Consider the following 27,481-nt stretch of genomic DNA (forward strand, 5'->3'; position numbering starts at 1 on the left):
CAAAAACTTGTCCTTATAAAGCCAAAACTCACCTCAACTCTGAGTCATTTCTATGTGTTTCTCAGGAAAACATTGCAGCAGATTAAGTCATGTTCTAAAATCCATTCTTGCAAAATCCTTTCCTAATTACTATTTTAGACTTCAGTTGAGATTTATGATGACAAAGCTTCCACTACAGACCAATAGCACATGTGGACCACATGTCTGAAAATGAATGAGAATACTATCATTCAGTACAAAGCCAAAGACTTATGCTTCCTGCAGCTTTGGTAATAATGAACATTGATAGTTGGCATGTTATATAATTTTAGGGAGACTTTTTTTTCTTTTCCTAGAAAATTAGGTTTGGAAAAATGTGATGATTTAATAAAATTTTGAATTTTGAATAAGGCATAAAAATAAAATTAAAGGTCACATTTTTAAGAATCATGATTGATAATAATTACTTAGTTTAAATGCATTTTATAGGTTGCATAAGCAATTTAAATTAAGAAATGACCTATACAAATATGCAGCATTCAAGAGAAATAGAAGCTAATGGTGCTTATTTGTGACTCAAAAGCCTAGAGGGATTTGGAATTTCTAGAGATTTGAGAGATTAGAAATATATATTTTGCTCCACTTCATGGGCAGCATTTTGGAGTATTCGTTTTTCTTGGAATAATGTTTCTGTTAGGACTACTAAAGTCTTCCCTGGGATTTTGCAACATGTTTAAAATATACTTTATTGCAATCAATTACATTATAAAGCTATGCAGAGAGCCTCTACGGATGAGCATTTAAGATACCCTCTACAGTTTATGGCTCATCTACAATTAACAATTCCGTGAGGAAGTCACCTGGCCCTCTCAATTAGGAGAGCTAGTGATGAGGGTGCAGTAACTCCAATGTATTTAAAAGGAGACCCAAGTGCTGTGCCATCAATTCTCTGTCTTCTGCTGTAATAAGAAGACTGTGTGTGTGGAGGGGGGGGGAGGGGGGGAGGGGGAGGAGGGGGAGGGGAGTATGCCGAAAATCCAAAATCAATTGCATGATGCTTTGGGTGAAGATTTCCCTTCCTAATTATGTTTTTTCTTTGGCTGAGGATATTGGATTGTATTTCTCTAATTATATTTTCTCAGGTAGGGGGTTCTACTAAATGATCTCTAAGGTCCCTTCCAACCAGAAGATTCTATGATTCAAGAAGTAATATTAGAGTGGCTCAGCATTCCCCAAAAGAAGCTGACTTTGAAGGAGAGTGGTCATAAACTAATATACAGAAGGAAAAGCACTTTTAAAGGACTAAACATCTGCAACAAGAAATCCAAATCCATGTGTGAATGCTTTAGAGATGACTAGAGTTACTTTTTTTTTTAATTCTTATATCCATTCAGATATGTGTTGTATTATTTATAAATGATTTTCTCAAAAGAGAATATGTGCTGTATCACTATGAAATTATTAAATTATTCAATCACTTTGGAAAAGAATTTGGAATTATTCTAAGAAAAAAGACTAAAATGCCCATCCTTTTGACCCAGAGATACCACCCCCAATGATATAAAAGGCATAAAGGAAAGTCATAAATATATATGAAAATATTGATAGTTTTTTGTTGTTGTTGTTGTTGAAAAAATCTGCAAACTAAATATCCATTGATTGGGTTATGAAATTGGGGAAATGAAAGTTATGGTGCTATAAAAAACGACAAGTATTAAGAATTCAAAGAAGATTGGGAAAACAGAATTTAAAAAAACAGTATAATAATGACTTACAACAGTATAATAATGCTTTACAATTTCTCAATTGGAAATGACAATTATAACAAGAAACTAAAAGCTATATAATTATAATGATCAAGCTTGGTCCTTGAGGAGAGATGAGCAATTGTCTACCTTTTTCTTCTTTACAGAGGTGGACAAATGTGGTTCTGAATGTTGTCAGACATAACCAGTGTATTGGTCAGGCTTACTAAGTTGTTTTTTCTTCTTCTTCTATATTTTATTTTTTGATAAGATAGCCTGTTTTAATGGGGAGAGGACAAAAATATATTTGGAAATGAAGGTGATACAAATCAATAATTTCTAAAATATGCACTGTCTTATACAAATGATTTTTTATACAAATTAAGTGCTTAATATTTTCACTAAAGTCTTACTCTGATGTTTCTCTGTACTATAGAGTCATGTATGGGGTCTCAAAAGTTATGTCGACAAGATGTAATCTCTGATAAAATCATACCTACATAAAAGGCTTCAATTGTGGGTCTATGGCAAAGCAGCCTATATATGTTCAAAGAAGATGATTACCAGAAATATGGCTCCCAGGTGATGAAAGCTTTTGTTGTCCACTCTTCACTAGCACCATCTACAAACATGTTTTTGTTGTTATTATAATTCTTTTTCATTTATGTCTGACTCTTCATGGGTTTTTATTGGCAAAGAAAGTGGATTATCATTTCCTTCTATTCATTTAACTGATGGGGAAACTGAGACAAATAGTGATTAAATGACTTTCTCAGGATCACCCAACAATTGTCTGAGGCCAGATTTGAACTCAGGAAATGTAGTCTTCCTGACTCTAGATCCAACACCGTATCCACTGTGCCATCTAGATGCCATTAAGATGTAGAAGGGTTGAAATTATTTTAGTAATAATCACACGAGGTAAATCAAGATCATTGACATATTTAATTACTTTCCCATGTATGTTCAATTCATGAACTGTATGTTCAGAATTGAGGAAACAGATTGGTGAAACTTCAGGGGATATACAATCTATCACATATTTGAATCCATTAATCAGCCATCATTTATGAAGTACCTACTATGTCCAGGAGTTCTTAAACTATGGCCGACGGGCCAGATGCGGCAGCTGAGGACGATTATCCCCCTCACCCAGAGCTATGAAGTTTCTTTATTTAAAGGCCCACAAAACAAAGTTTTTGTTTTTACTGTAGTCCAGCCTCCCAAAACAGTCTGAGGGACAGTGAACTGGCCCCCTATTTAAAAATTTTGAGGACCCCTGTCAGTATAGACAATGTGCAAGATACTGAGAATACAAAGATACAAATGAAATAAATTGCCCCTTTCCTCAACAAGAATTCTTTTTTTACAGTATTCCTTTCTGGAGTTCATATAGGAATCCCATGATTATGTAATCTACTTTTGAAATGTAGCTCCCTCACTCCTTCATTTTCTCAACAAGCATACATGGAACCAGGATCTGCCTCATTTCAACATCCATCTGTTGCTTTCAGGTCTGCCCTCTGGGGCCAAACAATAATTCCAATCCCTCTTTCACCTGACAGCCTCTCAGATTCTGGAATAAAGCTTGTCTAATTAAATTTTCTTTTTTCCAGACTGAACACACACAGTTCCTATGAACAGGTTTCATAGAAGGACTCAAAAGTCACCTTATTATTTTGCAATTTATCAGTGCTTTACTAAAAATTGTCATGGTGAGAAATGTACAAAATAAAATTTGTATGCTCTAACCATAATATGTAGTATGAATACTTCCTTAGTTAATGGTATTACATTGAACTTGCAGTTTAGTTAAAGCTCTAGATCTTTCTCCCTCACAATGGACTAATATGTATCCATATCTCTTCCTCACCTCATCACCATCAAACCCACATATAAGGCTTTAAATTTAATCTAAAGAAATTCATCTTAGTAAACTGATGCCAACATGCTGGTCTATCCAGATTGTTTTGTTCATCATGTTAACTCTCTCCCTCTCCCAGCTCACCCCTAGTTTTTGACCATTTACAAATTTAATCTAAGCCTTTATCCATTCTGCAAATAAGCAAGGTTAAAGGACACATAATCAAGCATAGATCCAGTAGAACTATTTCCAAAGGAGAACTTTTCAATCATTTTGATCCATTAATAGCTACACTTAGGGTCATTATGCAACCAGTTTCCAATCCATTTTTCTGTATTAGTATTTCACTTACATCTTTCTACCTTAAATAGCCTGAAGAATTTCGTGAAATGTTTTACTAAGATATAGTTAAATTATATGTGCTTTAAATAGTTTTTCAAATAGTTTTTAACATCATTAGGCCTTCAGAAGTACTTTTTGGTCTTTATTTAGATAAGAATGCCAATATCACAAACTTTTCCAAACTTGGGTAGCATTTACTTGCTACCCAATCATAAACGAAGAAAATATGTATCATCAAATCATTTTGGTTGGAATGATTTCTCCTCAGACTCTATGGCTACCCTACTTAATCATTCCACTGAAAAATAAAGAATTGGTTACATCAGATAATTCATTTATGAGGGTGGGATGTGACTTTTGTTTGAAATGGCAAGATATATTTTATCTGAATCATCTGAATGGTTACTTGAATTTGTAGACTCAAGACAACTGTGAACTTCTCTTGAAATAATAATATAAATTCCAATGAAAACTAAGTAGTAAGGTAATAGGATGAAGATTCAGAGTGTATTAAATTGCTCATTAGATCCATTGCTTAATTCTCATTTGATTTGTGCTAATATCTTTTAGGCCTGTGGGCGCATTGGCCCAGGCTTATTTTCTTGGCTGGATTAAATCAGATTGTACTTCAAATTTCTAGTCTTTTTTTTTTTTAAGTAGGAGTGTGTGTGTTTGTGTGTGCGTGTTTTACATGCATGAAAATAGGCTCATTTGGACAGCAAGATAAAAATATTCTCAACCCTACTTCAAAAATATGGTACAGATGTGCTTTGCTTTATGCAGTGAGGATAAATGCGTAAGCTGATGCTTGGTACATTAAATTGTATTTCAAATATTCTGGGGTTGCTCAGAATTTTGTGGTGAATAATTTTGCAAAAAAAAAAAAAAAGAATCCTTTTGTAATGTGAGTAATCAATGCCACCCCCACTCCCACCCCCACCCTATGAAGTGCTTTGCAAATATGGATTTTTAAAAAATATTGTTTTCTAAAGTGGGGAATGCAGATTCTAAATATGCTTAGACACAAGCAATCTTGTTTAACTTATATATGTTTAATCGTGTTTTAAAAGTTGTTAGTTTCTTAAAAGAATTGTGGATTTAGACGAAGTTTTTTTCTAAAAGATTTTTTTTTTAGATTCTGGATTGCATAGAAGTTAAGATACTTTTAAAAATTCTAATACTTGAATAGAAATTATTTTTCTTTTTAATCTTCTAAAGAAGTAGCACAACTTGGAACTTTGTGGACAATGAATGATATTTGTAAAAAAAAAAAAAAAAAAAAAGCTCTTCCAAGTGGGAAAGAAAGGATGATCTATTCAATAAGAACACGAATTTATGGATTTTCAACCACTTTTTGTCAACTATGTAGGCTCTGCAGATACATAGATACAAACAATGACAAAAACAATGAGGAAATATGCCCAAAAGGCTTCTAGAAGTCTTCATGTGCATAGAGAGATCCTATGGTTCATATATAAGTAAATCCACTATCTCTACAAAATGAATATAAAGTAATTTTGAGCAGAGACAACATTAGGCATGTAGAGCCATAAAAGCCTTTTGGAGAAGATGGCAAGAAGGTGTAAGCCTAGAAAGGAGCTAAAGATTCAAGAGGTAGTGGATAAGGAAGAATATTCTAGTAATGGGGTTAATTGGTTGAAAAGAGCAGGGTTGGAAGAATGAAAGTCACACACAGGAAACAATAAGTAGACTAATTAGTATATAATATAGGGCATGTAAAAGAATATAACATGAAATCTTCCTTTAAAAAATGGTTAGAGTAAGTGTGAATATTGAACAGAGGAGTTTGTATAGATAGAACTTCTTACTCTCCCTTCTCCAACATACTTCATTTTCTAACTTGTGGTTCTTAACCTAGCATGCACTTCCTGATGATCTCTGCCTTCTGAAATCCCTGCTTTCTGTCAAGGCCCAGCTCAAAGACTCCTTGCTACATGCAGTTTTTTCTGCTTTATTTCTTATTCCTTCCCCACACTTGCCCTCCCTCTCTGCTGCTCCCCACCTGCCTTTTTGAAGATAGCTACATTTATACATTTCATCCAGTCTTTCCCACCCCACCATTCTACCTCTTCATATAATGTAAGCTCTTAGAGGGCAGGAATTCTTTGATTCCTGTCATTCATAACAGAGTGACTGACACATTGTAGTCACTGAATCTTATTGATCAATTGTTACATGAGAATTTTTGCCAGGTTTTCTTATGAATGCCAGATTTTTTTGAAATTTAAATATTAAAATACTTTTCAGAAACAATTAATAGATCTGATCCATAGAAATAATTTTCTTAATTCACAGTCTTTTCTCAGACTAATCAGAGGTACCTTTGTGATATCAAAATGATCAGCTAGGTCTTGAAGAAAGAGAATTCAACATACAACCTGGGTTAAAAACTAGAAAATAAATGGAGAATCACAATTGGCTTGGTCTAATTATCTATGTCATTTTAAAGAGATTTTAGGAATGTAGTCTGACCCAGTGTGGAAAATTATACTTTTTAATTCCCACAGGCATCACTCCAGTGGCCATTCTCCTTACTAAGGTAGCTTAAAAGGATTTTAATTATGCATTTGCATAACAAGACAAGAAAGGTTTCATTGTATTAAGTAAACAATTTGGGAGAACTACCTACATATATAGTTTGGGCAGCCATAGAAATTATTTTGCACAAATTCCTCATATACTCTAGTGATCATTTTCCTTCTACCTGGCTTTCTGCCTTAAATCTCTTCCCTCTTCCAACTCATTTTCCATTTTCTTTATGAAAGTGAAGTTTCTAAAATGTATATCTGATCACATCAATCCCTTTGCTCACGTGGCTCCCTGTAATCCTTCCCATCAAATGCAACATCTCTTACATCACATTTAAGGCTCTTTCCAAACTGATCCCTTTTTAATCTTTCTAGCTTCTTATTTTTTTTTATTTCACTGCTTACACTCCAACACACTTACTATTCCTTGAACATGACATTCCTTATTCTTACTGTATTTTTATGGTGCTAACTTTCCTTCATGACTGGAATGTTCTCCAAACTCACTTTTTCCTCTTGACATCTCTCTCTCTTTATTTATTTATTTATTTGTTTGTTTTTAAGATTTACCTCAAGATGTACCTTCTTCAGGAGGCCATTCATAGTTCCTCCAAAACCTTGAGCTTTCCCTCTAATATTTTCTTTTGGTTTGTATTTACTAATTCACATGTCATTTTTTCCATTAGAATATAAGTTCCCTGCAGGCAAGAACTGCTTTTACTTTTTTACTTTTTTTAATATATCCTAGGATTTAATTCCAAGCATATATTAAGCACGTAATAAATCCTTGTTGGATATAAGCATTAATTGATTGATTTGAGAGAAAGATCTTGAGTACATATTTATATATCTTTTATCTATCTGGCATAATATTCCAATGTTCACCTTTTCTCAAAGTTGATCAATTGACTCTTTTGTCTGGAAGATGATTCATTCTTCTCTCTCATAGAATCCCTACCTTCCTTGAAAATTAAGTTCAAGTATCATTTCCTATGTGAATTTTTTCTCCATCTACTTCCTTGTCTCTAGTTAGTAGAGTTCTCTCACTCTTAAAACAAATTCCTTTGTTTTTGCTATACTTATCATTTCCTTATGTATGCATATTGTAAATTTATAGCTGAAAGAAAGATTTTAGAAATGTAGATTGAAGACTTGATTTTTTTCAAAATTAGAAAAATGAGTTCTAGATAAGCTTTATGACTTTCCTCGAATTTACATAGGAAGTATAGAGCAAGCATTTGAACTCAGAATCTATCTTCCATCCACTTGCTACTCTACTGCATCATCTGCTTCCCAGTACATATTCATCCTATCTCTCTGTGTCCCTCTCTATGTCTCTGTGTCTCTCTCTTTCAGAACGTAAATTCACTAAGGGAAAAATCTGCTCTATTTTTGTGTTATTCCCAATCTGTAGAACACTTTCAGATTTACAGTATATATTCAAAAAATATTTAATGAAATAAATTGAATTTAAATGCAAAGAATTAATTGCATTTTATATAATTATGTTGTTTCCTTTTATTAAGGAATTGTAAGATATTTGGGAATCATGCTCTTTATATGATGAGCTTCCCTTTTTGTGTAGACACTGGAGCAGATTTGAATCAATCCATTTGAGAATGGGAAAAAAATAAAAGCAAATTCAGAAGACTACAAACCAACTGTAACCATGTCATAGCAAGACTGAATCAGAATGAATGAACAAACAATTGTCAGGGACACAGGAGTAAGTTTGAAAAAAAAAATCATTTTATGCATGGAAAGGAAATTTGGGCCAAACCTATAATTTCACTGATGTAGAATGAATCTCATCTATAATTTACTAGTCTTTGAGAACTGCCTGGAAGTATTAAGGCACTAGATAATTTAACACTGCATAGGTTATATATGACAGGCAAGTCTTGAACCCAGGTCTTTCTGTCTCAGAGATTGGCTCCCTCACCACTGCTGCCTGGAATTTAAATTAATGTGTTTGAAAGTAAATAGTTACAAGGCATGTTTAATTAGTTATGTTAATGCTTAATATTATTTGCAATTCATCCTTTGGAAATTCATGGAGTATTCTTTAGTATCTTCTTTCCTTTTTTCACTTCTATATATTCAAATAATGTAAATGGATACCAATCTTAGTAATTTTTTTTTCCATTTCCCCCAGAGGATGCTAGTAGATTATATTCATGGGAAAGGTTTGCAAATCAATTTGTTAATAAGTTTCTTAATATTATAGTTGTCATCAAAAGCTAATCAAAATGGATAATTTAATTGTAGTAATTTACTCTTTTCATAGAATAATGAAAAAAATGGATTTGATTAATTTACTATTCATGAAATAGAGGCTTTGCCTTCTTTGGGGGAACATCAGTTATATTTGGAATTATACAGACATTCACACACACATGCACACACACACACACACACACACACACACACATACACATACATATTTACCTTCTTGCTTTGACAACCACCAGAGATACTAAATTCAAAGGCTTGATGATCTAGTAGTGAATTTGAAAGGGGAAACCACAAAAAATTTACAAGCACACTACAGAAAGATGTCAAAATCTCCCAGTAGAGGTAGATGTGACTGAATAGTTTAAATGCACTGTCATATGAAATTCTAGACACATTCAACTTAATGCAAACGAGTAAACTCATGAATGGGAATGAAGTAACACTTCTTTAAGAATGCAAATTAAAAAGGAAACATCAAAATAATGAAATCTGCGATTTTTTTTTTCCTCCACTGAGAAAATCCTCCACCAGATTTCAAAAACAGACCAGATTCTTTGGAAAACAAAGGTATTTGAAGTAGAGATAGGTATTGGAAACTCTCAGGAGATGCTTCTATCCCTATTTCAATAATCTTATAGGAAAATGGCTGTAATTAAGTAAATTAGCTATACCTAGTTAAATATTCACTAAATCATACATATTGTAGATGAAATTGTATTTTCAAAGCAAATCTTCAAAATCACCTCTGTTTCAATGTTCTCTATAGAGTTTCACAGTTCTCTTATCTGCTGATTTCTTCTGTATAAGGAAAAGTTTCTATCAAGAGATCTAATCTGCTGAATTACAACAATACATATATAGATATGGGGTTTTCAAATAAATAACAAGTATATATTTTTTTCAAACTAGTTATGTATTAAGTAAGATATTTGCAAAAAACTAGGAAAGGGAAGAGTGTAAGTATTTATATAGTGTTTACCATTTATCAGAAACTGTACTCAGAAATTTGCCAATATTATTTCATTTGATCTTTACAATAATCTTGTGAAGGAAATATTGTTATCATTCCTATTTTATAGCTGAGGAAACTGAGGCAGGAAATCAGAGGTTAAGTGACTTGTTCAAAGTCAGACACCTGCTGACTGAGGCCAGAAATGAACTTTACATGTTCGCTTGCTCCAAGTTCAGATCTTCTGTATTACTCCACTGACTCTTAGATTTTCTCCAAATAGTGATTTCTAGTCATTTCCAAAATACCTTAAACATTAACTTTAAATAAATAAAACATATAATAAAATTTGGGATCTACTTTTGGTCATCATGTTCTTTAAAAGCAATTCTATTTTAATTTGAGGAAAGGCTCTGCTATACTCCTTTATGCTGCTTGGAACACATTAGTAAGACAGCATTCCACCATAACATCTACCCTCTTACCATTTCAGTGGATTATTTCAATAACATTCCTGTTTTACTTCTATTTAAAATATACATATACATGTGTGTGTATGTATTTATATATATATATGCATATTATTTAATTTGTGAAATAAAACAAGCATTTCCACAGCAGAGTAGAATTTTTTTTAAAAAGATGAATATATATGAAATTGCAAATCTATTGTATAAAATTTGCTATTACTTTCAAATATGGTGTAAAGTTGTTATGTAATTTTCCCCTCTTTTTTCTTTCCTTTCCTCCACCCTAGGGAAGGCTTCCACAAATAAAACAAGATGGACAATAACTTTTTCACAAGTCTATGCATATCCCTGCTTCCCCATATTCTAAATTGTCTGCCCTTCATAACACTGACAGAATCACTTTGGTTATATGTAATGTTCTTCTCTTTTCTAAAATATGATGGTTCTCCTTGGAGCAGGTTTCTTGAGAAGGTTTTTCTGGAGGCAGCCTTAGTTTCAGTTCAAATCAATAATCACTTCAAATGCAGCCAGGAGTTAAACTCCAATCTTTTATTGTCTCTGCCAAAATAGTCCAGTTAGCTTTCTTTGGTTCTGAGAGCTCTCGTTGCTAATCTTTTGCCTCTGCCAGCATCTGCCTCTAGCTCAACTCCAACTCTTGGCTTCTCAATCCCCTCAACTGACTCTGAATCTCCCAACTGAATTCTGGCTCTCAATCTCTTTAACTCACTCACTTCTGACTCCAGGAGCTCCTTATTTATGATCTCTTAAAGGTGTGAACACAAAAGTTGACTCCTCCTCTGAGAGAGTGGGATTGTGGGCTTCTGACTTGTGAATCTCCTGAATTTGTGAACTCTAATGTGTGAGCTAATATGTGAACTCTTAAAGGTGTAAACTTAAGCATCGTTTCTATCAATTCTAGTGACTTAAGATCTTGTTTCAAGTTCTGGCTCATAAGAGTTATATATTTATCTACATGATCAAATAATTGTTTTAGGATATCTCCCTATGGGTCCCTATGGCTTACAAAGTAAGATTCAAATTCCTCCACCTTTCATTTAAGACCTTCTACATTCTAATAATCTCTTACTTGCTCTGCCTTATAGGATCAGTAATAGATCATAGTTTTAGAGTTGGAAAGAACCTTAAAGGTCATCTAGTCCAAGCTTCTCTTTTTCAGATGAAGAAGAACTGAGGTCAAGAAAAGATCAGAGTTAGTAAATTGTGTGAGAATGATTTAAGCCCAAGTTTTCCCAACTCCAAATTCCTCCCTCAATCTACTATGCTATGCTGTTTTTCTCTCAACTCCATGAATTCCATATTTTCACATTCTTCCCCTTAATCACATACGTGGAAGATCTCTTCCATCTCCATGGATTTATTCACCTTATTGCCCATTCCTAGAATGTCATTCCTCCCTTTCTTCACCTGCTTGATTCTTCTGATTGTTGTTCAGTCATTTCAGTCATGTACAATTTTCATGACCATTAGTAGTTTTCTTGTCAAAGATACTAGAGTGATTTACTCTTTCCTTCCCCAGCTAATTTTGTAGATGAGGAAACTAAGATAAGTCATGCTAAGCGATTGTCAAAGATCACACAGCTAGTTAGTGTCTGAGGCTACATTTGAACTCAGGTCTTCCTGATTCCAATAGTTCATTAAAAATAAATAAACAAAAATCCCCAAGCAAAAACAAACCAAAAATACCCTAATTGAAATGCTGTTTTCTCCAACAAGGCTTCCTCTATTCGCCAGCTGATAAGATGTATCTTGATTTTATAGTTCGCAATGATTTTATCCCCTTCCTGACTAGACTATATAAGCTATTAAAAGAAAAACACTGCCTTAACTAAATCTTCTACCACTTCTAATAGTTAACAAATTTATTTGTATATAAGAGAGCTTGAACAAATAACAGGAGACAAAAGACAAGGGGGCTATTCATTTACTTTTTTTAATTTTTATAACTTTTATATGGTAATAGTGGTAGTGGTGAGAATAGTTAGATGACCCAATGAATAGAATGACAGGCAGATGGGTTAAACCAGACTGAAAGTAACTCATAGCCCTCAAACCCATTGTTGATTTAGAGGGATGTATACCCCAAGCATGGGAAGACTTCTTCTGGCAGAATGGACAAATGAAAACAATTTGTTTCAAGTGCACAAAGGTTCCTTAAGCACTTACAGCTTGGTCAATTATTGAAGACAGCAGGGTCATCTGTTGCATCTTGGACAATCGCCAGTCATCTTGACTTTTGTATTGCCACTGGACCTTGATAACTCTGGAAAAGAGAGTGAAGCTGATAACTTTGTTCAATTGCCCCCAATTAAATCCAACTCACTCAGGAATCAAGATATTACCTTGAGATGTCATTGATCCTCTTTGAAGATGAAGATCAAACAAGAGGCAGCAGCAGCAGCAGCATTAATGGTAGTGGTAGCAGTATCAGTAGTACTATATGTGGGAGTTGAGCTCATTCTGACTCAAGAATTCATGATCTTTTCATTCAACTCAACTTTTAGACAAATCTAAGTGTAAGGAAATTTTCTCTCATATCGGGGATCAATTTGTCTCTGAAATTTCTAACCATTACTCTTAATGCTGATTTCTAGAGTCAATGCAAATTCTATAATGCATGACCACACCAGATTAATGTAGAATTGAAGGGAAAATTTTCTCCTTGAAAGTCATGAGGAGAATATAAATTACTGTCAAATTAACCAAAGTGATGTCATTCAGAATATTATACCTCCCTATTCTGTGCTTTTATGGTCATTCTCTCTCTCATCTCTGTAATGTTGTCTCTCCTGGTGATCTAGTAGGCTCTTCGAGACCCTTAGGCCCTTTTAAGACTAAGTTCTAGTGTTACGTCCTTTAAGAAGCCTTCCTTGATTCCTCTTAGTTTGTCTTCTTAGTTGTTTCTTCCCTGCAAAAGTATTTCTTTTGTACTTATTGTGCTCTGTGCATGAAATTCTCTATCGTCCCCAATAAGAACATGTTTTTTTTTTCTTCAAGGCATCAATGTTTATTATAATTTGGTACCTAGAAGTTTGTACACACTTAATAAATATTTGTCTGTTTGAATATAATTGAGACAATTTAAATATTGTTTGTAAATTTTTAAAGATAAAAGGAATAACAAATTGGATGTGTACATACCTGCACATTTGTATAGTTTAAAACTCTCATCCTCAAATTATTCCCCTTGAATAAGCTAAACACACACACATATAACATATCAATGTGATATAAAGGATTCCTGACATTTAAATTTTGGAGCCCTTCCGATTAATGTCTCCTGAGAAACAAATCCCATTTTTTAATGTCATCTTTCATTCTGAAACACTTTGTGACCAGGAATCCCATATGTTATCCATATTGGACTTCCAAAGTCCCTTTAGATTCTTCAGCTGAAGGGCTAAAGACTCCCATTATCTAGTCAAAAACATTTATTGGATGACCACTGTAGAGAAATGGCCAAAGGACTCAGGAGAAACAATCCCTGCTCTCAAGAAGCTTACAGCCAAAAGAGTGGAGAATGCAGAAATCCATTCCCATAAACACAAGTGACAAAAACATCTGCCAGATGGAGTACTCCAGCTGTGCAGGGACATCAATGTAAGTGCTCAGTATTGAGGTAGGAGAATAGGGAAAAAAAAAACTGGGGAGATTTACTGGAGTCACTGGAGAGAGGAAATCCAAGAGGGGTTAATTTGGAAAGACTTCAGGAAGGACCAACATTTTCTTGGCTTGTTTATAGGGAAAGCTATCTGGCTATGTAAAATATTTCCTGTTTCTTTGTGAGCTCTCCCAAATGAACTATCCATTAAACACAAATATGTACTCATTTTTTGCCTTTCTATTTTTCTTCAATAACAATAGCTAACATTTATATAATACATACTATGGGCCAGGAACTGTACTAAATGCTTTACAAATATTTCATTTGTTTGTCACAACACTCTTGCCAGATAGATGTTGTTATTATGACCTTTGTATAGTGGAAGAAACTGAAGAAAATTGAGATTAAGTTACTTGCTTAAGTATATGAGGTAATATTTTAATTCAAGTCTTCCTGACACTAGGACCAGTACTCTAGCCACTAGGTCACCTAACTGGCCCTCTATGACTGTGTTCCACACCAATATTTTATTGTAGGGAGTGATCGATTTGATAGATATTATTGCAGGCTTTGCTTTCATCAGTGTAAATAGGTTTGGTTCCATAAGTGGACTGTGTGTGAGAACTATTGTTTTGGGTGTAATCGAGGAGATAAAGGGTATAGTGGGGATATTGTAAGATAACTTTTCTCAAATTACTTATCTCTTATTATATAAAAACAGTTCCTTTGCTGTTGTGCAAGCTCACATCTGATGGGGATATGTCTTAATCTACTTTCATTAAATAAAAAAGGAGACAGATGGCATGGAATGAGGAATAACTGGGCCTTTCCAAACCATTTACTGGACTATATCTGGGCTGTTGAAGGTCAGAGAGAGATTTTTCTTCCTCCCAGTCTTTAAGCAGGGATGTTATTGGATTAATAAGAATAGGATAGAAAGAAAAAGGAAAGTTAATTCTACACATGTTGCAACAGAAAAAAACAGAGAAGTTAATTCTATACATGCTGAGTTTGAGATACTAGTAGATTATACAGAGGCAGATGTTCTATAGAGAGTTGAATATATTGATTTAGAACTAAGAAGAGAGCTCAATCCTGGAGAGGTTATTGGACTCCTGAAAAGAAGTAAGCACAAAGCCAGAGGAGGGCAAAATTGTTTCTTATTGAGAGGAACAAGGAAGACTTCATGGAGGAAGTTGTTTCAGCTCTATGTCTTGAATGTTGATAAGATTTCCTATGAATTGAGAAATTGGGAGTAGAGCAATCTGCACATAGAACATGAGGTAAGAAAAGCTATGCAGGAGGATATAAGGTGTGTGTGTGTGTGTGTGTGTGTGTGTGTGTGTGTGTGTGTATGTGTTCAGGACAGTGAAATGGCCTTTTTGGTTGAGACATAGAGTAATGTGAATGAAGGGAGTAATGAGACTTCACCTGCATGAGGATTATTGCATAGCTAGGTAGTATGGAGCATAGGCTTTAGATTTGGAGGCAGGAGGTCATGAATTCAAGTCCATTTTCAGATGCTTTCTACCTGCATGACAGAACAATTTACTTAGCTTCTCACATCTTCAGTTTCCTTAATTGTAAAACAGAGACAAAAGTAGCTCCAAATATCAGGAACATCTGGGTGTAAATCTCTCCTCAGAAACATATATCTCTTGGGCAATTTACTTACCTTTTCTAAGTTGTTAACTTGTCTTTAAAAGTAATAAGTTGTATTCATTTTTTTTCTGAGATACTTTATAACTTTGTAAGCTTTGCAAATCTTAAAGATCTATACAAATGCCAAAATCTACATTTTTAAGAAGGGCCAAAATCAGCCATATGGTTTTCCCTCTTCCATTGGTATATTCTTTTCCAAATGTACATTTTGAGGAAGGGCTTAAAACAGTTATTTTCCTCTTTTGGTTTGCCATTATGTTCCAGTAAAAAAAAAAAAAAAAAAAAAAAAAAAAAACTTACATCAAAGAGTCATCAAGATAGTCTTGAAAGAAGAGAAGATTTCAGGAGATGAAAATGAAAGGGAGTATGCTACTGGCATAGGGAATGTGTGCATGAATGAATAAGCACAAGAGAGTTCAGGTTGAAATTAGAGAGGAACTAAGGGATAAGAACTAGATCTGCAATTCCATTGGTATAAGAAGTTCCTGAGGAAAGCAACTACCTCTGTTGAAATAGAATGCAACCTTCTCTAACTTAGAGTTTTAGATAACTGTCTAAAACACTAATTGGTAATTGATTTGTCCAGTCAACATTTTCAGAAATGGGAATTGTATTCAAGTCTTCCTGACTCCAAGATCAACTCTAAATTCAATATGTCTCCCTGGAGTATAACTAGTAGGTTCACAAGACAGAATAGTCAACTATAGCAATCTAGTGTTTGACAAACCCAAAGCCCCTAACTTCTGGGAAAAGAATTCATTATTTGATAAAAACTGCTGGGATAATTGGAAATTAGTATGGCAGAAATTAGGCATGGACCCACATTTAACACCATATACCAAGATAAGATCAAAATGGGTCTATGACCTAGGCATAAAGAACGAGATTATAAATAAATTAGAGGAACATAGAATAGTTTATCTCTCAGACTTGTGGAGGAGAAAGAAATTTGTGACCAAAGATGAACTAGAGACCATTACTGATCACAAAATAGAAAATTTTGATTACATCAAATTAAAAAGCCTTTGTACAAACAAAACTAATGCAAACAAGATTAGAAGGGAAGCAACAAACTGGGAAAACATCTTCACAGTTAAAGGTTCTGATAAAGGCCTCATTTCCAAAATATATAGAGAACTGACTCAAATTTATAAGAAATCAAGCCATTCTCCAATTGATAAATGGTCAAAGGATATGAACAGACAATTTTCAGAGGATGAAATTGAAACTATTACCACTCATATGAAAGAGTGTTCCAAATCATTATTGATCAGAGAAATGCAAATTAAGACAACTCTGAGATACCACTACACACCTGTCAGATTGGCTAAGATGACAGGAAAAAATAATGATGAATGTTGGAGAGGATGCGGGAAAACTGGGACACTAATGCATTGTTGGTGGAGTTGTGAACGAATCCAACCATTCTGGAGAGCAATCTGGAATTATGCCCCCAAAATTATCAAATTGTGCATACCCTTTGATCTAGCAGTGTTTCTATTGGGCTTATACCCCAAAGAGATACTAAAGAAGGGAAAGGGACCTGTATGTGCCAAAATGTTTGTAGCAGCCCTATTTATAGTGGCTAGAAACTGGAAAATGAATGGATGCCCATCAATTGGAGAATGGCTGGGTAAATTGTGGTATATGAATGTTATGGAATATTATTGTTCTGTAAGAAATGACCAGCAGGATGAATACAGAGAGGACTGGCGAGACTTACATGAACTGATGCTAAGTGAAATGAGCAGAACCAGGAGATCATTATACACTTCGACAACAATATTGTATGAGGACATATTTTGATGGAAGTGGATTTCTTTGACAAAGAGACCTAACTAAGTTTCAATTGATAAATGACGGACAAAAGCAGCTACACCCAAAGAAAGAACACTGGGAAACGAATGTGAACTATCTGCATTTTTGTTTTTCTTCCCGGGTTATTTATACCTTCTGAATCCAATTCTCCCTATGCAACAAGAGAACTGTTCAGTTCTGCAAACATATATTGTATCTAGGATATACTGCAACATATCCAACATATAAAGGACTGCTTGCCATCTAGGGGAGGGGGTGGAGGGAGGGAGGGGAAAAAAAATCGGAACAGAAACGAGTGCAAGGGATAATGTTGTAAAAAAAAATTACTCTGGCATGGATTCTGTCAATATAAAGTAATTATTAAATAAAAATTTAAAAAAAAGAATTTGGATGTTATACCACTTGAAAAAAAAAGAAAAGAAAAGAAAAAGCTTTAATTAAAAACAAGAAAAGAAGAAAAGAAAAAAAAAAGAAAATCCACCTGACACTAATGTCATCTTTTCATCCAGGAACACTGGCCAGTTAACTGTTCTAAAATTTGATGCTGACTCTGGGGCCACACCTATTGCTGAATACTAAGGAAAAAAATTTATTAACAAATGTTTTGTAAATAATCAATAACATAAATAATTAATTATTTACTTTAGCTATAAAAAAGATCATAGTCAATGTCACTTCAAGCTCTCATTGTAATTGTAGATAAGTGCTCTTCCCTGTTCAGGATAGTCCCAGGATAGTTCAGCTCAGTCAAAATAACAAAGTGCTTTACACTGGGCATCGTCACTAACCAGATCTTGGCAGTTTTCAGGAAGTCTTGCCCCTTGGTGGTCACTGATCCTCACTGAAGCATCAGATGTTAACATCCCAACCATTGCATTGTGTAAAACAGATTCTCCATTTCACTATGTAGGCTTAGCCTTTCCATGTAACTACAAAGAACCTTACTCAGAAGGATTGATGTGATGGATGTTGCCCTGTAAAGGCCTGTGTATGCTTGGTACCATCTCTCCTGAACACCCATGAAAGGTTATGACAGATCTTTACTGTTAGGATTCTTCCAAGGTGCTAAGTCACTGGAATTGATAGGCACTCTGGGAGATTCACAAGTCAGGATTCAGTTGGGAGATTCACAAGTCCAGGAGATTCACAAGTTCAGTGGAGGAGATTCACAAGTCACAGCTTCCACAATCCCACTCTTGGAGGAGGAGTCAACCTTTGAGTTCACACCTTTAAGAGATCATATATAAGGAGCTCTCAGAAGCCAACTAGAGCGGGTTTTTTTGGGAGATTGAGAAGCCAGGATCCAGTTGGGCAGAAAAAGGATTCAGAGAGAGCTGGAGGCTAAAGCTGGCAGACACAAAAGGACTAGCAACAGGAGCTCTTGGAACCAAGAAGAATGATAGGCCTTTAAGAAAACTAATTGGGCTATTTTGGAAGAGACAATAAAGGACTGGATTTTCACTCCTGGCTGCATTTGAGGTGATTATTACTTTAAAATCAAACTAAGGCTGCCTCCAGAAGCTCCCCAAGAAACCTGATCCCAGAGAACATTATAATTTAGAGAAGAGAACATTATAGTTTACTTCAAAGGAACCCAGAAAAGATTGCTTTTTTCATATGACTGTGGATGGCTTTAATTTCCTCATCTGAATATTGTCTGTTTATAACCTTTGACCATTTATTAATTGGGGAATGACTTGTATTCTTATAAATTTGACACAGTTCATTATATATTTTAGAGATGAGACATATATCAGAAACATTGGCTGTAAAGATGTATTCCCAAGCTTTTTAATCTTTTTTTTTTGTGTGTGTGTATGTGTGTGTGTGCATGTAAAATCGTTTTAATTTAAGGCAATCAAAATTGTTCATTTTGCCTTTAATAATGTTCTCTAGTTCTTCTTTGGTAAAAAATTCTTACTTTCTCCAAAAATCTGATAGGTAAATTATCCCTTGTTCTCTCATTTTGTTTATGATGTCATTTTTTATGCCCAAATTATGTATCCATTTTGACCTTACTTTGATATGGATATGAGATGTAAGTCTATGACAAGTTTCTAACATAGTATTTTCCAAATTTCTCAAATAGTGAGTTCTTCCAGAAGTTGGAATTGGGGCTTTATCAAATACTTTATCAAATATCAAAAATAGATTAATATAGGCCTCAATTATTGTGTCATGTATTTAATCTATTCTACTGATCCACCACTCTATTTCTTAGCCAGTACCAAATGGTTTTGATCACTGGTACTTTAAAATATAGTTTTAGGTTTGGTACTATTAAGCCACCATTTTTGTATTTTTTTTTCATTAATTCCCTGATATTCTTGACCTTTTGTTTTTCCAGATGAATTATGTTATTATTTTCGCAGTTCTAAAAAATGTTTTTTGGCAATTTGATTGATATGGAACTGAACAAGTAGACCAATTTAGGCAGAATTGTCATTTTTATTATTACCTTGGTCTACCCATGAACAAATGTTAGTTTTCCAATTGTTTAGATCTAGTTTTATTTGTGTGAGAAGTGTTTTGTAATTGTGTTCATATAGTTCTCGAGTTTCTCTTGGCAGGTAGACCCCCAAGTATTTTACTTTATCAACAGTAATTACACATAGAATTTCTCTTTCCATCTCTTGCTGATGGGTTTGTCAATAATATGTAGAAATACTCATGATTTCTGTGGGTTTATTTGATATCCTGCAACTTTGCTAAAGCTGTGCATTGTTTCCAGGAGGTTTTTTTTTTTTTTTTAAGGATTCTCTAATTACATCATAATATCATCTGCAAATAAGTTTTATTAACTTATTGCCTATTCTAATTCCTTTAATTACTGTTTTCTTTTCTTATTGTTAAGAACAAAATTTCTAGTGCAATATTGAATAACAGTGGTGATAATGGGCATTCTTATTTCACTCCTGATCTTATTGGGAATATGCCCAGCTTCCCTCCATTACAAATAATGCTTGCTATTGGTTTTAGATAGATACTGTTTATTATTCTAAGGAAAATTCCTTTTATCTTTATGCTCTCTAGTGTTTTCAATAAGAATGGGTGCTGTATTTTGTCAAAAGCCTTTTCTGCATCTATTGAGATTATCATATGATTTCTGTTGATTTTGTTAATGATATGATCAATTATGGTAATAGTTTTTCTGACACTGAACAAGTCCTGCATTCCTGCTATAAATCCCACTTGATCATAGTGTATTATCCTGCTGATAAATTGCTATAATCTCTTTGGAACTTCCTGATTTAGGTATCAGTATTATAAGTACCATTATTTGTATCATAAAAGGAATTTGGTAGGACTCCTCCTTTACTTATTTTCCCAACTAGTTAATATAGCATTGGGATTAATTGTTCTTTACATTTTTGCTAGAATTCATTTGTGAATGCATCTGACCCAAGAAATTTAAGTAAGTTATTTATTCTTCTGTTAATTTAGAAAATTTATATTTTTTGTAAATATTCATCCATTTCAGTTAGATTATGAGATTTGCTGCCAAAAGTTGGGCAAAATAGCCTCTAATTATTATTTTAATTTCTTTTTCATTGCTGGTAAAGTCACCTTTTTTTTTTCATTTTTGATGCTGGTAACTTGGTTATTTCTTTCCTTTTTCTAATCAAATTAACCAAAGGAGGCTCTTTTTTTTTTTTGTAAAACTAACTCTTAGTTTTATTTATTAGTTCAATAGTTTTCTTAGTTTTTATTTTATTAATCTCTCCTTTGAGTTTTAGAATTTTTAATTTGGTATTTAATTGAGGGTTTCCATTTGTTCTTTTTCTAGCTTTTTTAGTTGCATGCCCAATTCACTGAACTCCTCTTTCTCTATTTTATTCATGTACCTACTCAGAGCTATAAAATTTTCCCTAAGAACTGCTTTGGCTGCATCCCATAAGTTGTAGTATGTTTTCTCATTATTATTATTGTCTTGGATGAAATTATGGATTGTTTCTGTGATTTGTAATTGTTCCCACTCATATTTTAGAATTAGATTATTTAATTTCCAATTGGTTTTTAATTTATCTTTTCTTGCCCCTTTACTGAATATAATTTTTTATTGCATGGTAGTTAGAAAAGGAAGCATTTACTATTTCTGGCTTTCTGCAACTAATTATGAGATTTTTATGCCCTAAGGCATGGTCAATTTTTGTAAAGGTGTCACGTATTGACAAGAAAAAAGGTATATTCCTTTATTTCCCCTCTTCAGTTTTCTTGAGATCTCTTATATCTAGGTTTTCTAGGATCCTATTAAGCTCCCTAGTTACTTTCTTGTTTATTTTGTGGTTTATTTGCCTGATTCCGAGAGGAAAAGTTGAGATTCTTCACTATTATTGTTTTGCTATTTCTTTCTGTAACTGGCTTAAAATCTTCTCTGGAATTTGGCTGCTCTACCACTTGGTGCATATACAATCACTATTGTTACTACTTCATTGTTTATGATACCTTCTTATCAAAATGTACTATATTTCCTTATTTCTTTTAATAAAATCTAATTTTACTTTTGATTTATCTGAGATCAGAATTGCTAACCCTATTTTTTTTTTTTACTTCAGTTGAAGCATAATAAATTCTGTTCGAGCCTTTCTTTTACTCTGTATGTATCTCTCTGTATCAAATGTGTTTCTTGTAAACAACAAATGATAGGATTCTGTTGATTAATCCATTCTGCTATTTCCTTTAGTTTTATGGGAGAGTTCATTCCATTCCCATTCACAATCATGAAGACCAGCTCTGTATTTCCTCCATCCTGTTTTCTCCTCTGTATATCCTTTCGTTCTTTCTTTCCACCCTGTCCTTAATAGTGTTTTTTTTTTACCCACCCAACTCTCTACCTTATCTTCTACCACCCCTTACCCCTTTCTGTCCTCTAGAGTTTCTGCCCTCCCTTCTATCCTGCCATTTTCTTTTCTTTTCTTCTTCTCCTCCTACTTCTTTATAGAATTATATCCAACTGAATGGTTAAGTTATTCTCTCTTAGAAGCAAAACTGATGAGATCAGATTCAGACAATGCTTATCCTCCTGCCTTCTGTCCCTGGATTGTAATAGGTCTTTTGCACCTTTTTATGTGAAATAATTGTCCCATTATACTTTCCTTTTTTCTCTTTTTTCAAGTATAGACCTTTTCTCATCCATTATGTCTTTTTCTTTCATTCCATCATATCAGAGTCCATTCATAACCATATTCTCAGCTCCCCTTGGTCTGTGACAGGTACAGCTCTCAAGAGTTACAGATATTGTCTTCCCAACTAGGGATATAAACAGTTTAACATATGTACATATATATATATATATATATATATTATATATATATATATATATATATATATATATATATATGCTCAACTTATCCATGAGCACTTGATATTTTTTTCCAGTTACTTAGATCTGACTTTGTGTGGAAAGTGTTTTGTAGTTTTGCTTATATAGTTTCTGACCTTCCCTTGGCAAATAAATTCCTCAACATTTTATATTATCCATAGTTATAGTAAATAGTATTATTTCATATCTCTTGCTGTTGGATTTTGTTAATGATGTATAAAAATGCTGATGATTTGTGTGAATTCATTTTGTATCCTGCAACTTTGCTAAAGTTGTGGATTATTTCTAATAGTAGGGTTTTCTAAGTATACTATTATATCATCTGCAAAGAGTGATAATTTAGTTTCCTCATTACCTACTCAAATTCTTTAATCTCTTTTCTTTCTTTCATTGACAAAGTAGCATTTCTAATACAATACTGAATAATAATGGTGATAGTGGGCAACCTTGTTTCATCTATGATGTTATTGGGAATAGTTACATTTTATCCCATTACATATAATGCTTGCTAATGATTTTAAATAGATGCTATTAACTGTTTTAAGGAAAAGTCCATTTATTCCTATATTCTTTAGTGTTTCTAATAGTAATGGGTGTTGGATTTTACCAAATGCTTTTTTCTGCATCTATTGAGATAATCATATAGTTTTTGTTAATTTGGTTATTGATATAGTCAATTATACTAATAGTATTCCTAAAATTCAACCAGCTCAGCATTTCTAGTATAAATCCTACTTGGTCATGGTGTATTATCTGGGAGATGATTTTCTGTAATCTTTTAGCTAGTATTTTATTTAAGATTTTTGCATCAATATTCATTAGGGAGATTGGTCTATAATTTTCTTTCTCTATTTTTATCCTACCTGGTTTAGGTATTAGTACCATGTCTGTGTCATAAAAGAATTTAATAGGAGTCTTTCATTCCCTATTTTTATAAATAGTTTACATAGTATTGGAGTTAATTGTTCATTAAATGTTTGGTAGGATTCACATGTAAATCCATCTGTTGCTGGGGATTTTTTCTTAGGGAGTTGATTAATAGCTTATTCTATTTCTTTTTCTAAAATGGGACTATTTAAGCAATTTACTTCCTCCTCTGTTAATCTGGGCAACCTGCATTTTTGTAAGTATTCTTCCATTTCATTTAGGTTATCAAATGTATTTGCATAAAGTTGGGCAAAGTAACTCCTAATTATTGTTGTAATTTCCTCTTCTTTAGTGAAAAGTTCTCCCTTTTCATTTTTAAGAATAACAATTTTATTTTCTTCTTTCCTTTTTCTAGTCAAATTAACTAAAGGTTTATCTATTTCGTTGGTTTTTTCATAAAACCAACTCTTAGTTGTATTTATTAATAGTTTTTTTTTTTTACTTTCAATTTTATTAATCTTCCTTTTTAAAAAAAATTTCAAGTTTAGTATTTTATTGGACATTTTTAATTTGCTCTTTTTCTAGCTTTTTTAGTCACAATCCTGATTCATTGATATTTTCTTTTTATATTTTGTGCAAGTACTCATCTAGAAATATAAAATTTCCCCTTATTACTGGTGGCTGCATCTCACAAATTCTGGTATATTGTCTCATTATTGTCATTCTCTTGTATGAAATTATTGATTGTCTATGATTTGCTGTTTCACCCATTCATTCTTTAGGATTAGATTATTTAGTTTCCAATTGATTTTTGGTCCATTTTCCCCTGGCCTTTTGTTAAACGTAATTTTTATTGCATTGTAATGTGAAAAAAAAATTCATTTACTATTTCTGCCTTTCTGCATTTGATTTTGAGGTCTTTATGCCCTAATATAGCATCAATTCTTGTATAGGTTCCATGAACTGCTGAGAAAAAAAAATATACTTCTTTCTGTCTTTATTCAATTTTCTCCAAAGATCTATCATATCTAACTTTTCTAATATTCTATCTACCTCTTTAATTTCCTCCTTATTTATTTTGTGGTTTGAATTATGTAGTTCTGAGAGAGCAAGGCTGAGATACTCCACTATTGTAGTTTTGCTATTTATTTGGTTTTGCAGCTCCCTTAATTTATCCTTTATGAATTTAGATGCTATATAACTTGGTGCATATGTTTAGTATATGTCTGCATTATCTATGGTACCCTTTAGCAAGATATAGTTTCCTTCCTTATTTCTTTTAATTAGATTTATTTTTGCTTTTGCTTGATCTGAGATCATGGTGGTTACCCCTGCTTTTTTTTTTAAACTTCTTCAGAAGCATAATATATTCTTCTCCAGTCTTTTACCTTTACTCTGTATGTGTCACTCTGCTTTAAATGTGTTTCTTGTAAACAACATGTTGTAGGGTCCTGTGTTTAATCCAGTCTGCTATCCACTTCCATTTTATGGGAAAGTTCACATTCACAGTTAAGATTACTAATTCTATATTTCCTGCTATCTTATTTATTCCAAATTATATTTTTCTCTTTCCTTTCCTCCTTTCTCTCCTCCCCAGTATTTTGCTTATGATCTCCATTTGCCTCAAGTAGCTCTCCCGCACTATAGGCCCTCCTCCTTTCTTTTATCTTTCCCCTTCTATTAGCCTCTCATTTTATTTTATTTTCTCCCTGCAACTTCTGTATAAGGTGAGAGAAGCTTCTCAATGAAACCAAATATGTCTAATACTTTCTCTTTGGGCCAAATTTGATGAGATTGAGATTCACACAATATTCATCTCCTTCCTTCTTTCCCTCAATTATAATATGTTTTCTTTGCCTCTTCCCGAGATGTAATTTCCCTCATTTTACCTCCACTTTCCCTTTTTTTCCAGTACAATCCCTTTTCCACTTCTAGTTTTTAATACTAAACAGTAAAATCAAATTATACATGCACTCTCTATGTACACCCACAACAGAGATACATTTCTCAAGACAATTCTCAATAATTCTTTTCTTTTTACCTTTTTATGCTTCTCTTGAGTTCTATATTTGGAAGTCAAATGTTTTGTTCAGTTCTGGTCTTTTCATCAGAAATAAATGGAATTTACCTGTTTTGTTGAATGTCCATCTTCTTTCTTTAAATACAATGCTCTGTTTAGCAAGGATAGTTTATTCTTGGCTTCATTCCAAATTCCTTTGCCTTTTGGAATATAAGATTTCAGGCCCTTCTATCCTTTAAGGTGGAAGCTGATAGATCCTGGGTAATCCTTATTGTGACTCTCTGGTACTTGAATTGTTTCTTTCTGGCTGCTTGTAATATTTCTTCTTTGGTCTGATAGTTCTGAAATTTAGCCACAATATTTCTTGGAGTTTTCATTTTGGAATCTTTCAGGAGATATGTAAATTCTTTCAATGGCTATTTTACCTTTTATTCTAAAACACTGGGGCAATTCTCTTTGATGATTTCTTGTAAGATAATGTTCTTTTTTTCATCATGGTTTCAGGAAGTTCAATAATCCTTAGATTGTCTCTCCTAGGTCTATTTTCCAGGTCAGTTGTTTTCTCAAGTTGATATTTTACATTTTCTTCTATTTTTCCCCATTTTTTTTTGGTTTTGCTTGACTGATTCTTGATGTCTCATTGAGTCAGTCATTTCTATTTGTTCAATTCTGATTTTTAGTGAATTATTTTCTTCATTTACCTTTTTTTAGTTCTTTTTTATATTTGGCCAATCAAATGATGTTGTTTTGTTCTGTGAATTTTTTTTTTCCATTTCACAAATTCTGTTTTTTATGGAGTCATTTTCTTTCTTTTTTCATTTCCATTTTCCAATAATCAAAACTATTTCATAAGGTGTTTTGTGCTTTTTCCATTTCATTAAATCTATTTTGTAAGAAAGTTTCTTCAGGTAATTTCTGTTTCCTTTTCCAAACTCTCTTGCAAAATTCTCATTTCTTTTCCCCAGTTTTCTTTTAGCTCTCTTTTGAGATAATTTTTAATTTCTTCCAAGAGGTCTTGCGAGATGGGAACCAATTTAGATCACTCTTTGGGGCTCCATCTGGAGACAATCTGCCTTTAGTGACCTCAGTGTTTGAAATCTATTCTTCTCTTTCACCATAAAACATATCTACAGTTAGACTTCTTTTTGCTTTTTTGCTCATTAAACAAACAAACAAACAAACAATAAAAAACAAACCTTGAGATCTGCTTTTAGGGCAAGGGAAGTTGTTCAAGCTTCCTCTACAAGTGAGAGCAGCTCCACTGAGTCTCTGCTGACTCAATTCAGGTGCTGCATGGGTGTGGCCAGGTCCACGAGATTCTGGAATTTTGGGGTTCACTATTTACCTTTTGTGTTTGCATTGGATGTTTTATAACTTCTCTACTGATTTACTGGCTTGAAACCAAGGCAGAGTAACCAACACTGCTGTAGGTTCCTTCCCATAGATTCTCCAGCACCCAGAGCCCAAATTGGTCTAGGACTGTGTATTGCCTGCACTGGAGTCTGTGCTCAGCCTGCTTGTGGTTGGCCCACCTCCCTCCATGCCTGATTGAAACATACCTCTTCTGGAGATCTTTGAAATTATCTTCTGCTGGCAATTTGTTATACTTCCAATATTTGTAAGTTCTGTCAGTCCAGAACTAATTCAGAGTTGGATTTACTAATTAGTTTAAGGGTTGTGGGAAGAGCTCAGAAAAAGATGTGTCATCTCCATCATCTTGGCTCCCCTGTTCTAGGTTTTAATGTGTGATTTTCTTCAGTTAGTATTTTTATCTCTTTTTCCATTTGGTTAATTCTACTTTTGAAGGTAGTGTTTTCTTCAGTGGATTTTGTTGTTGTTGTTGCATTTAGCGAATTGTATTTTTTAAAGGAATTGTTTTCTTTGGTCAATTTTTTTTGTTTCCTTTTCCAAACTGTTGACTCTCTCATGCATAACTCTCATTTCCTTTCTCATTTTTTTCTATCTCTTTTATTTGCCTTTTGACATCTTTTATGAGCACTTTCAAGAAGCTTCTTTGGACTTGAGACCAATTCATG

This window comes from Antechinus flavipes, chromosome 4 (genome assembly GCF_016432865.1).
Source record: "Antechinus flavipes isolate AdamAnt ecotype Samford, QLD, Australia chromosome 4, AdamAnt_v2, whole genome shotgun sequence".
Classification (NCBI taxonomy): domain Eukaryota; kingdom Metazoa; phylum Chordata; class Mammalia; order Dasyuromorphia; family Dasyuridae; genus Antechinus; species Antechinus flavipes.